This window comes from Sciurus vulgaris (assembly GCF_902686455.1).
Source record: "Sciurus vulgaris genome assembly, chromosome: X".
NCBI lineage: Eukaryota > Metazoa > Chordata > Mammalia > Rodentia > Sciuridae > Sciurus > Sciurus vulgaris.
In genome coordinates, this window is record NC_136471.1 from 36,769,454 (window position 1) to 36,782,430 (window position 12,977).

Below are 12,977 nucleotides of genomic sequence, written 5' to 3' on the forward strand. Positions count from 1 at the left end.
ATGTAAATATATATTTCTTCAAAAGAGTCCCAAAGAGGCTAAGGAAATTGTCCAAGATCATAAAGTTGACCGTGGGAGCCAGCGCCTAGAGGAGAATCTGTGTTTTGGGACTTGTCTGTTTATGACTCTTCATACTTCAAGATATTCGAAACATAAAATGATGACGCCTTGGGTAGTATACTCTGTAAAAACATAAATCTGGCACTCATATACTTACCTTTGGATTATCTTTTAATTCCCAATGTGGTGAGTCATATAGTAAAATAACATTGGCACACCAAGAGGCCATATCAGGAACTAATTAAAAGGGAAAGGAAGTCACTCAGATGAACTTTATAATTTCCTCTGAATTTTTTGCAAATATAACCTTGAATGCTGATCTGCTTTGAATGCAATTTTTTTCATGACAGTTGGTACTTTTCTTGGACAAAGCAAAGCTCCTCCTACATAAAATAAAAGCTTAAGTTGTAGGGTCATTTAAAACCCTTTAAGCAAAGAAGCTGTTTGTTGAGGCAGACTTTAGTGGCATTGCAGAAGAATTTGATTACAACTGGACACATTATTCTCATAGAGTAAGTCTGAAACTTTAAATTGGGGGAGGAATTTTGGGATGAGAGCTAACTTGTTTTGAATAATTATTTTACTTGCTTCATCTTTGCTTAATATGAATCCTTTTTGTGGCAGAAATTATTTGATTTAATATAAAAATAATTTGGGGAAATGCTGCCTATTTGCATTAAGCTATTTTAATGGTTGCTAGACCATCAGTGTAGACAGCAGTATTGCTTTAATTTTCATTTCCTTATTAGTCTTTATTTACTATGAAAATGATACTTCTTTTAAGCAAGTCTGGTCCCTTTTAGACGGTAAGGTTAGTTGCATTTTACAATTCTCTGAGATTATTTTCTGTGTGATTTTTTTCCCTGTAAATGGGCAAGTTCCACTTTGTAATATCTTTTCTCTTTTAAGCCTAGAGATAACCACGGAGCTCCTCTAAAATGAATGATTTTATTTATCTTTGCATGATGTTTTGATTTTGATTTAACTTACAGAACACACATGTGCTCTATATGTATGATTTCACTTGTTCATATATTATGATGATGTATATTGTAGGGTTAGTAAAATAAAATTGCAGTTTTCATTGCTTTTACTCTGAAATGTACTGGCATCTTACACCTTTGATACTTGTTTCCCTCTGAAAGAACACATAGTTAACACTTAATATGACCATCACTTTTACACACTTCACTCACTCTGGATGTTTCCAGATTAGTTTTCTTCTATTAATATATAAGAAGGTATATGAAACCAGGACATCAACACCAAGACTTACTGCCTGTTTTTGATTGAAATTTTATTTAACTATAGAATAGTATAGAGAGTTCCAGACTTGAGTAAATTACATGGATGATTTATTATTATTATTATTATTATTTTAAATGGGAAAAGTACTAAACTAAGGACTAAGAGATCTGGTTTCCAGATCTCCTCCATATAGCTCAGCTAGCTTGAAATAGACACCCCACCCTTCCCTATCTTACTTTCTTCAGCTGTAAAAGAAGCCAGAGTCCTGATTGTGCATAATGTTATGAAAGACCGCAAAACTGTTAGAAAGGACTAAATAGTGGGAGCAAATAAAGGAGAGGCGGAACACCTATAGGATTGATTTGTTTCTTTTCAATGCTAAGATCTTACCTTATGACGAAAAGATGATTTGGTGTTAGTTTTTGAAAATCAGAGAAATATATCACCTGCTACAACTAGGAGGCGCTGAGGCGGGATGGGTGGCTGTTCCTTCAGGGTCTTCAAGGAATTCTTAGGAGGTGGCCCGTGGTTATGGAAGCAGAAGGCAGCTAACAACGGGATTCTTATGCTTACTGTGCCAAAGGCATTTTATGTGCTTCCTTAGCTGTATGGTGGCAAGTGTTATTGCCTTCATTCTATTGATGAGAGAATTGAGGATAGAGCGCTGAAGTGTGCATGTGGGCTGTTTCCATCATTCCACACAGCTTCTACAGTCACGCTGCGGTAATTCCGAGAAGACAAGCTCTGTGGAATTATGTTTCAAATTCTGTCTGTGGGGTCAAGATTTATGCTGGAGGGGATGGGGGTAGAGCCCAGTTGGTAGAGTGCTTGTCTCGCGTGCGCAGGCCTTGGGTTCAATCCCCAGCACCACAAAAAGAAAAAAAAAAAAAAAAAAAAAAAAAAAAAAGATTTATGCTGGAGAGAAGGATAATGTACAGGATCACATAGAGTAGGTTGGCAGGTGCCCACGTGGTATGATTGGGGAGGCAGGTGACAGGTGCCTACCCATAAATATTATCTTCATTGTTCTGTAACAGTCACTTTGCCTGAGAATTTGCCACTGAAATGATTACTTTGGATGTGGACTATTTTTGCCTTTGTTCATTTTCTGTTTCTTTGCCGGTGGGGACACTGAGGAGGGGACTTTTAAATGCATATACCCCTAAGATGGTTTATATACGAAATCTTTTATTGCCTAATCCCTTAGGAGACAGTGTAAGAGCTCAGACTTTGGAGTGAGACAAAACTGAGATTGAATTCTGATTCCACCACTTACTAACTTTTGAAGTTGCGCATGATAACTTAAATCTCTCAGAGCATCACTTTCCTCTGGAGTAAAAGAGATAATAATGCATGTGCATAGGCCCGAGCAAATAACCATAATGCACTGAACATCTGCTATGTGTAGTTGTGCTAGGGTGAGAGTCAAGAGACTCGTTGTTCTGCCGTACCATTCATTTGGGTAAATATTCATGGAGTTTCTACTGTATGTCGTGCCCTGAGTCACTGTGGAAGGCACTGAGGAAACAACAGTGAAAATGTGAAGTCCCTGCTTTCTAATATTTTAAATTTTAATCTGGTGCTAACCTAACTATAGCCATCTCCTGGTCTTGTAGGGAGAATATGTTCTTCACATTTTAGAATTGTGAAACCGTTACTGAAAGCTCGGTCCTTGTCCCCGATGCCAATCCAAGGTTTTGACAAAAAGGAAAAAGTTTTATTGCTTTGCTAGCAAAAGGAGAAATACAGGGGCCTGTGGTTGTGCCCATCAGGGAAAACAGAGGGCTTTCAAAGAAGCTATTCAAAGGCTGCATTCCAGGTGTGCCTGGCAGGCGGTCCCAGGTGCGCCCTGTTGGTGTGTTGAAATTCACTTGTTAATTTGGGAGATAGTCACTTCCTAGATCTTCTGGTGACATCTCCTTCCTGTGGAGGACAGATAACTCTAGGCCCCCAGGTTAGGGAGGGGGAGAGGGAGAAGAGAAAAAGAAAAACTTGTCCTTTTAAAATAAGCAGCAAGGGCTACATTCAAGAGGTGAAGCGGACCACTGCTACAAAATTTAGAGTTGAATGATAGGTAGTGAGCAAAATATATGCTCCCCGGTCCCAGGACCTCAGTGAGTATAGTCTATAGGAGCAGAACTTAATCAGATCATCTCATGGTGAGTCTCTAAAGGAGAGGTAGTCAGGGCTTTGAAAGCATGTGACAGGGCCTCCCACAAGCTCTGAAGAATGAGTCACTGCTAACTAGGTCATCTTCTATGTGTTCTTACTCAGATTCATCTGGATATCCTCAGCTCTTTTACAGCATCTTGGGTGATATGGCAAAATTTTTCTTCTTTTTTTATTGGTGGCGGTGGGGGATCTTTTTGCTGTGCTGGGCGATTGAACTTAGGGCCTTGTGCTTGCTGCCACTGACCACATGCCCAGCCCCCTCTGTTTTCTTTTTAAGCCTCCTACTCAGCTGCTACCATTTATTCTCTGGAGGTGAGCTCATCTCCTACTTTGCATAGAAAATAAAAGCCACGGGGTGTGCCTGAACCTCTTATTCATCCACCTTCCTGTGTTTTACAAACACCTTGATTGGCATCTTCACCCATGCTGTTGGCTTGTCTCAGAGGAAAAACAGCCCTCCCTTAGTCCAAGTTGAATCTGTTTTTGAACCCATGCCCTCCTCTGGTTTTCTCAAGTATCCCTTTTCAGAATTACTCTCTTCCTCTTCTGAATATTTGCCTCTTCCTCTGAGTTCTTTTCACAGTCAAGAGAGAGGGGAGAGAGACATCTTTTCTTGATCTTGACTGTACAACCAAGTCATTTACAACCTATATGACCAAGCTTCAATAGAAAAGGGGTCCATGACACTTCACAGAAGAAATGCAAATGGTCAACAAATATATGAGAAAATGTTCAACATCTCTGGCAATTAGAAAAATGCGAATTAAAACTACACTGAGCTTTCATCTCCAGTCAGAATGGCAATTATCGAGAATACAAATCACGATAAATATTGGCAAGGATGTGGGGAAAAGGTACACTCGTTGCTGGTGGGACTGCAAATTGGTGCAACCACTCTGGAAAGCAGTGTGGAGATTCCTTAGAAAACTTGGAATGGAACCACCATTTGACCCAGTCATCCCACTCCTCACTCTATACCCAAAGGACTTAAAATCATCATACTGTGGTGATGCAGCCACGTCAATATTCATAGCAGCTCAATTCACAACCGCTAAGCTATAGAACCAACCTAGGTTCATGCTCTTCAAAAGATGAATGGATAAAGAAAACATGGTACATATACAAAATGGAATATTACTCAGCCATAAAGAAGAATGAAATTATGGCATTTGCAGGTAGATGTATGGAACTACAGATTATCATGCTAAGTGAAATAAGTCAGTCCCCCCAAATCAAATGTTCTCTCTGATATGTGGATGCTGACACCCAATAGGTGGGTGGGTGGGGGAGTGGAGGTTCACCAGATTGGATAGGAGTGAGGGGAAGGGGTGGGGGATGGGATTGGGAAAGACAGTAGAATGAACAGGACATAACTTTCCTATGTTCATATGTGAATATATGACCAGTGAAACTCCACATCATGTACAACCACAAGAATGGGAAGTTATATTCCATGTATGTATGATATGTCAAAATACCTTCTACTGTCATGTATAGCTAAAAAGAACAAATTTTTTAAAATGGGGAGTCCATGGGACTGGGGATGTCGTTCAGCGGGAGACCGCTTGCCTGCATTGCGGGGGACCTTTTGGGTTTGATCCCCAGTGATGCCAAACAAACAAAAACTGGTCTATACATATAACTGCCTTTACTGAAGTCACCAAATTACTTCTTATTTTCAAATGCAACAGACACATTTCAACTTTTATTTTCCCCATGCACTCTCCCTACTGCTTTGTCATGCTGAGTACTCAGCTGTTTAATACTCTCTCCTTGAAATTTTTTGCTTCATTAGTTTTCATGATACCAGCTTCTCCTGTCCTTTCTGCGTTTTTGGTCACTAGTCTGTCCAGTTGTCTTCTCCATTTCCAATCGGTCACTAAGGCCTGTTTTACTTTCTTACAACATATAGATTCCATCTTTTGTGTGTGTGGTACAGAAGACTGAACCCAGGGGTGCTCTACTACCGAGCTCCATCTCCAGCCATTTTTATTTTTTATTTTGAGAGAAGGACTTGCCAAATTGTTGAGGCTAGGCTCAAACTTGCAATCCTCCTGGTTCAGAACTTGGTATCCTTCTGCCTCAACCTCCTGAGTCACTGTGATTATGAGTTTGGTCTTCTCCTCCCCGCTGTGTTCCATCTTTTTTGAAAACACTATTGGTATCATTGCATGGGCCTTCATCTTCTCTATCCTGAATTGCTGAAAAAGGCTGCTAAGTTGTTGTTTCTCTCTTCTTGCCCCTCTCAGATCTGTTCTCCTCAGGGTGGCAAAAGCCATCTCCCTAAGATTTGTTTATCTTTTAAGCTGAGCTATTACATATAATCTTCAGGTTTAAAACTCCTATACACTTATTTATTTTAATATATATTTATATATAGCTGTCAATGAACCTTTATTTAATTTATTTATTTTTATGTGATGCTGAGGATCGAACCCAATGCCTCACACATGCTAGGCAAGCGCTCTGTCAGTGAGCTACAACCCCAGTCCTTCAGTCCCTATTTATAACTCTCTTGATTAAGTCCAAAATGTTTTAAAGTGGTTCAGAAAGCATTCCTATGTACATCTCACGCTGCAGCCAAGGCAAATGACTTGTAGATCCCTAAATGAGCTAAGCTTTATCAATTCTCTGTATTTGCTTAATCAATTCTCATTGAGGAGAAAGCCTTCCCTCAAATTCTTCATCACCTTCTTTGGCAAATACTCTGTCCTTATGGGTGAGCTAGCAGAGGTCCTGCTTTCCATAAGGACTCTTAACTGACCACCACTCCCACGATCCAAAAGTACCTGTCCTCTGCGCTTCTAATTGCTTGCCTCCTTCCTGGAACTTAATCACATCTTATAATTGACATTAGTGTCAATCTAGTCCACAAACTTGGGTCTGCCAGAAATTCCACACTGCACAATGTTCTTTAAGTTGTCTTCTATTCAATATTCTTCCTGGAAAAGTAAGATATACAATTTTAGTCAACATTGGAGCAGCCTGCTGGGTTATGCAAATATTTGAGGACTTGGGCAACCCCAAAACACCAAGGAGTTCCTTTTGGTTTGATTATGAATCCTCTGTCAACTTCCTAATATACTCTCTGATACGCCATTTTGTCTTAACCTATAAAGGTCCTTTCATATTTGCTGCTCCTGTTCCTGTGCTATGCTTGGGGCACTGGATCATTACTTGAGATGGGGTCACCTTGTGCCTAGGGCCTCGAACATCCATTGAAATGCCTTTGAGCTTCCTCTCCCTTCCTAGGCATGGATCATCAAATGTTGAGCTTTTCCCTGTTTTCCCTGCCACCTGTAAGCTTACCAGACTCATGAATTTTTTTTTTTTTTTTTTTTATCTGAAGCGTGTGTCCCTTCCCTTCCTTTCAATACCCTAAAAGGAATTTCATCTGTTCTCTTGAGACAGTCACTGACAATTCCCAAGCATTATCTCTCCCATGAGCTTGGGTTTGGGAATTTTTGCTTTTGGTGCTGGCAACAGGGGAGCGGGGATTCCATTATATTATGTAAGGAATATAATTATGTAAGGAATATATATTATGTAAGATTGCCCAGCAATCTTCTTGAAATGGGAAGAAAAAGAGAAAAAACTTAAGAGCAACACACAAGGCTTAGCTAGAAATGTTTCCTCATCTTGTTTTTTGAGATTGTCCTCTTTACTAAATGGTGAGTACCTTTATTTCATTTATTTATTTGGTACCAGAGATTGAACCCAGGGTGCTTCACCTCACATCCCCAGCCCTTTTTATTTTGAGATAGGGTCTCATAAAGTTGTTTAGAGCCTCACTAAAGTATTGGTGCTGGCCTTGAACTTTTGGTCCTCCTGCCTCAGGCTTCCGAGTGGCTGGGACAGGCCTGCTCCACCACGCCTTGTGATGAATGCCTTTTAAAAATGTTGGTTTCAGGGGCTGTGATTGTGGCTCAGTGGTAAAGCGCTTGCCTGGCATGCGTGAGGCGCTTGGTTCGATCCTGAGCACTACATAAAAATAAATAAAATGAAGGTATTGTGGTCATTTACAACTAAAAAAAAAGAAATGTTGGTTTAATTCCCTAAAATTTCAGTAGAGAGTACAGAGAAGGAGACTCATACAATCCAGTCTGGAGGAGCTAGCATTGAGAATATGTAGATGGAAATACTACCTGAACAAAATCACAGTGACAAGGAGTGATCCCAATGATTAGGCTATGTAAAGCCTTGGTCCAGAACTTAAACAGGTCCCACTTTACAAGACCTATAAGGAAGAGATGAGTGTGAAAGTGTTAGTGGGCTCCAGAGAGTGAGAAGTTTTGATTGCCATGCTAAAGGGTTTGCATGATATTTTATGAGAGATAATATAGTATAGAGGTTAAAGTCACAAAGTCTGAAAAGACACCATCTGGCTTTGAATCTTGGCTCCATCATTTGTAGTCTTTCAGTGCCTCAGTGACCTTATGAGTAAAATGTGATACCAGTATATGTCTCATGATGCTGTAGTGGAGATGAAGTGATTTAATACCATGGGGTGCTTAGAGAATCGCTGGCACACCATGAGTACATTTAATTGTGAGTTATCATTATAAATTATTCTCTAGAGGAATGGGAAGCCAGTGAATACATTTGGACATATTTGAGTTTTCAAGGTTACAACAGCTACGGTGTAGAAAATGGTTGAGCCATGCTCACTGTAAGGTGGAAAATGCATCTGCAGGTTATTGCAGTTAATCCATTTGTAACCCCAAGACTCAAGAGGCTGAGGCAGGAAGATTGCAAGTTCAAAGCCAGCCTCAGCAACTTATTGAGGCCCTAAACAACTTTGTGAGATATTGTCTCAAAATAAAAAAATAAAAAGGGCTGGGGATGTGGCTCAGTGGTTAAATGCCCCTGGGTTTAATCCCTAATACAAAAACAAAAACAAAAACAAAACAAACAAACAAAACCGCCCCCCCCCCCAAAAAAAAAAAAAAAAAAAAAAACAGAGAGAGAAAGAGAGAGAGAGAGAGAGAGAGAGAGAGAGAGAGAGAGGTGGTGGCTAGGATAAGGGTAGTGGCAGTAAAGATGGAATGCTTAATCAGAAGGGATGGATGTTAACCTAATAATCACAAGAGTAAATAAACAATTATAAATTCTACTATGAAGGAAAGTTTTCCAGTGGCAATATATTATAATGTTTAAAATCATAGGCTATAGAATCAGACTGATTGTGTTTGAATCCTGTTTCTTTCCTTTTACTATCTGTGTAATCTTGGGCCAGTTACTTAACTTGTCTGTCTCAGTTTCTTGTGTAAAATGGAAATAATAACATGAGTTGGCATTAACTAGTCCAAGAGATAAGAGTACTCCAAGTAGATGGAGAACAGCACGTACACAAAACCTGTGGTCAGAGTGCAGGACGGAAAAAGGACAATTCCTAAGAAGCAGCTGAAGAAATAAGTGCTACAATATTTATAACCTTGAGGACCAAGTCAAGGATTTTCATCTTTATCCAAAGATAAGGAAGCCATGATCAATTTTGCATAATTGATTTGCACTTCAAACACCTAAGATGTACACTCTGCCTGCAGTGTGGAAATAGATGGAATGGGGCCAGAGTAAATTCAGGGAGATGTATTAAGAAGCTGTTGTAGGACTGAGGCTGTAGCTCAGTGGCAGAGTGCTTGCCTAGCATGTGTGAGGCACTGGGTTCCATCCTCAGCACCACATAATAAATAAGGAAAGAAAATAAAGGCATGCTGTCCATCTACAACTACAAAAAAAAAAAAAAAAAAAAAAAAAAAAAAGATTTTTTAAAAAAACAAGCTACTGTAATCATCCTGTAAGGCCCCCAAAAAGGAAACCCCAACTCTGTCCCATGGATGGATGGCAACCCCAATCAACCGCAGGAGGCGTCACTTGATGCAAACCGCAAGAGGTGTTTATTCCAGCGTGCTGGGACCCAACTCGAGGAGTCGAGTCCCTAGCAGAAAATCTTGTAGGTTTATAAAGGCAGAGACCACACATTGGGAGGGGTCACACATGAAAGGGAAAAGGGGGAACAAAGCTGCCAGGAAATTTCAAAGGGGGTCTGGGTTTGCTGACAACATGTTTCACAATGTTTTACAACAGGGTGTAGATTCTGGTCAATAGTTTCTGGTAATCCTACTGTTTGAGCACTATCTGGCTATCAGGCTCAATTTACTCTTTTACTCTCTGTTTGGGGCTGTTTCCTGGAACAGCTTTAAGGGCTTTGTTCCCATTACTGGGAGGGAAACCTTAGGGAGTTGAGATAAAACAGACAGCTTAAAAAAATGTCCATTCTTTCATTTCCCCATTTTCTTTTCTGGTAAGTTCTAATCATGGCACTTCTGTCTCTATATACTCTTCTCCAAAGCTATTTCCTTGGCGGAGGGACTGGTATTGTTGCCTAAGCATTAGTACCTGTACAGCACTTACTCTTTCCCTGATGAAGGTGACTAGGTGATTTCAGGCAGGTAAGAGCCGAGGGGGCGGGCCACCAATTAGCAGCCCCTTGTTTGCAGTCCTTGATAAACAGTCCTTGATAAAGGCAGGTAAATTTGGTAATCAATGGCCTCCGGAGATCCTTGACATTCCATTCTTCCAGGAGCAGTCTCCAACTTGCAGAGGCAGATGATCTCATGGCTTCATTTCCTCGATTTGACCCGATCCCCTATTTCTACACTAACTACCTGCTCCCAATTCTGGCCTCATTCCCCCCTTTAGCTTTAGGAACCCATAACTGCTTGTTAAGGAAATGAAAAGGGGCGTCAGTCATTCTGGCTGCTTCGAAGCTGAATGGGGGCAGCGAGGGGCAAGCAGTTTGGAGTTCCTTCTTTTTTAAAAAATCGGGTCAATCGAGGGGTCCCAGGAAAAAGCCTGGTTGGGGAAGAGCAGGTTGTAAAGTCATCTGGGGGTGGCTGCTTCTATGATAGAAGAACAAAAAGACATGAGTACTGAAAGGAGATTAGTACAAAGTAAATGTTGCAGCATCTGAAACATGTCACTGAGTATCATGAAAATGACAGAAGTTAATCTCTCACCAGGAGGTGAAAGAACTGAGAAATTGTTCCCATAACTAGGCCTAGCAAAGGCTGGAGAGGACAAGGCCTTTATTTGGGGACTTTAACATTGTCATAGATGTCCCCAGAAAATATAGTTAAGCTACTTAATGTCATCTGATTTTGTAGAATATCCCTTTATTGGTATAACCTGTGTTTACTAGAGATCTCTATACTTCTGTTACTTAGGAATAGATAATCATACTAGCTAAAAGATGGAGACGGTTGGCAAGTCACCGGAGAAGTCCGCTTTATTACAAGATGAGGCTTACATATATACTCTTGGGGCTTCCGGGTTAAGGGAGAAAGTGACGTGTGGGTTTCTGATTGGTCCGGCTTGCCGCCAGCGGGAAAATAGGTGGCGGGAAGCCGAGACTTATGGGAAGAAGAAGCCGCTCAGGGGCCATCTTTGGTGTGGATCGGACTGCATATGGAACCTTACATTCCCCCCTCTTTGGTTTATGGGAATTCGGGACGTTGATTTTCAATCTGGCTGCTTCCTGCTGATCAGGGGCGTCGTCAAGGGGCCCAGGCCAGGGGGGGTTGGTTGTGAGGGGAGAACAAAGCATTGGCTATTATATTGTATAATAAGCCATGTCAGATCAGAGTAATATATTACTTAGTCCCCCGTAAAGTCCATAAAACTCCCTTGGAGCCATAAGTCCTCAATTTGGTCTAGGAATTCATTGTAGTCATTAGTCGGGTGGAGGAGCCATGCATCAGTGTCCAAGGTCCGTAGAAAGGATATTAGCCTTGGAAGAAGTTGGGGGAAGTCCATCATAGCAGGACGTCACCAGGCGTTGTTCCCAGTAGGTAGCAGTTGATAGTTCCTGAGGAGAAGCTGGTTAAAGGCTTGGTTAGAAATTTTTTGTACTTGGTCTCTAACGAACCTTATGAGACAGGGGAGGAAGAAAATGATGCAAAGAACTCCAATAAGTGGACCTAATAGAGGGAGGCAACTACATAATTTTTCCCTGTGGTGGTCACTGCTCCCGGGGTTGAGGCCCCTTTGCAAGTTGCACAGGGTTGTCCATATAGGGTTTTAATGAGTTCCAGTTTGTTGACAGGTGGACCAAATCCAACTAGGGTCAGGGAAAAGAAGGGGAAAAAAGCAGAAAGGTAGGAAGTTATCATTCCTCCTGAATGGGTGAGAGACGGAGTTTCAAAGGATTAGAGGGATCCACGGAACTGGTGTAGATGTTCGGCTTGCCCGTATTTATAGGGTCAGGATTCAGAGGAGTAGGGGGTGAGTCTCCTTGGTCAGCCGGGCAGGGTTTTAACCTGGAAATATGGATCCAAGGAGTGGTCTCGTTATTAGGTAGGATGAGTTTAGCTGCGGTGGGGGTACTAAGGATTACTGGGTATGGTCCCAGCCATTTAGGAGATAAGGGTTCAGGTGTGGTTGGTGGAGTATAATAGGCAAGATCCCCTGGGTTCAAGGAGGGAGGAGGGGAGGTTGCAAGAGGACGGGGAAGTAACCAGTCTTGATGTTTCCAAAGTTCAGCTCTAAGGTGAGAAAGGAGAGGAAGGCTGAGGGTATTTGGGATGTTTAGGGAGGTAGGAACGATTCCGGGGGATACAGGAGATCTTCCATACATCACCTCAAAAGGGGACAAATTGGTAGGTTTCTTTGGAAGTAAGCGTACTTTAAAGAGTGCCAGAGGGAGGAGGCGAATCCAGTCTAAGTGGAGTTCTAGGGAAAGTTTGGTGAGAGTCTCCTTTATGGACCGATTTGCTCTTTCAACCTTACCTGAGGCCTGAGGATGATATGGGCAGTGTAGATGCCAGGGTAAGGCTAGAGATTGAGAGAGAGATTGGATTACTTGAGCTGTGAATTCCGGTCCGTTGTCCGATTGAAGGGAGGTAGGCATTGTATGCTAGGAGATCCTTTAGATGGTGTGGAGAGCATATAGTTAAGGGGGCTCCAAAAGTAAGTTTAAAAGTTACTGTGGGATCAAGTTGTTTTGATAAATAGGCTACTGGGGCAAATGTGGGGCCCTGCATTTGTCCCAGTACCCCTAGGGCCTGTCCCTGATTTTCATGAACATAGAGAAGAAAGGACCTTGTTAAATCTGGTAAGTGTAATGCAGGGGCGGATAGGAGTTTGAGACGTAGGTTATTAAAAGGCGTTTTAGGGGAGGAGGGGAGTGGTTCTGTCCAAATAGATGTGGGCTGTCCCTAAAACCCCGAGGAAGAACCGTCCAAGTGAGCTGTTCGGAGTGTCGTGTGTGGGGGTCGGTCCATGTGAAGGCAAAAAGGTCCTGTGGGGAAGGGTCTAGAGGTACGGAAAAGAAGGCATCCTTCAAGTCCAGAGCTGAGAAGTGAGTGGAAGAAGCTGGGATGAGAGAGAGTAGAGTGTAGGGATTGGGAACAAGAGGGTGGATGGGTATGACAGCGGCATTTATGGAGCGGAGGTCCTGTACCAAACGGTAGGAACCATTGGGTTTTTTTATACCCAGA

At 41.8% G+C, this 12,977-nt stretch overlaps 1 protein-coding gene across 5 annotated transcripts in view; it reads left to right on the top strand.

Annotated features, from left to right (window-relative positions):
- IL13RA2 (interleukin 13 receptor subunit alpha 2) overlaps positions 1-12,977 on the top strand; it is a 69,915-nt gene that overhangs the window by 17,938 nt on the left and 39,000 nt on the right. The window contains exon 1 of one of the 5 annotated variants that reach the window (XM_079124480.1): positions 443-572. The exons of 3 other annotated variants lie outside the window; for them this stretch is intronic. The gene's annotated coding sequence lies outside the window, so the exon portion shown is untranslated. Of the gene's footprint in view, positions 1-442; positions 573-12,977 lie in introns of those variants that run through there. One more of the 5 variants, XM_079124486.1, reaches the window with a different exon arrangement.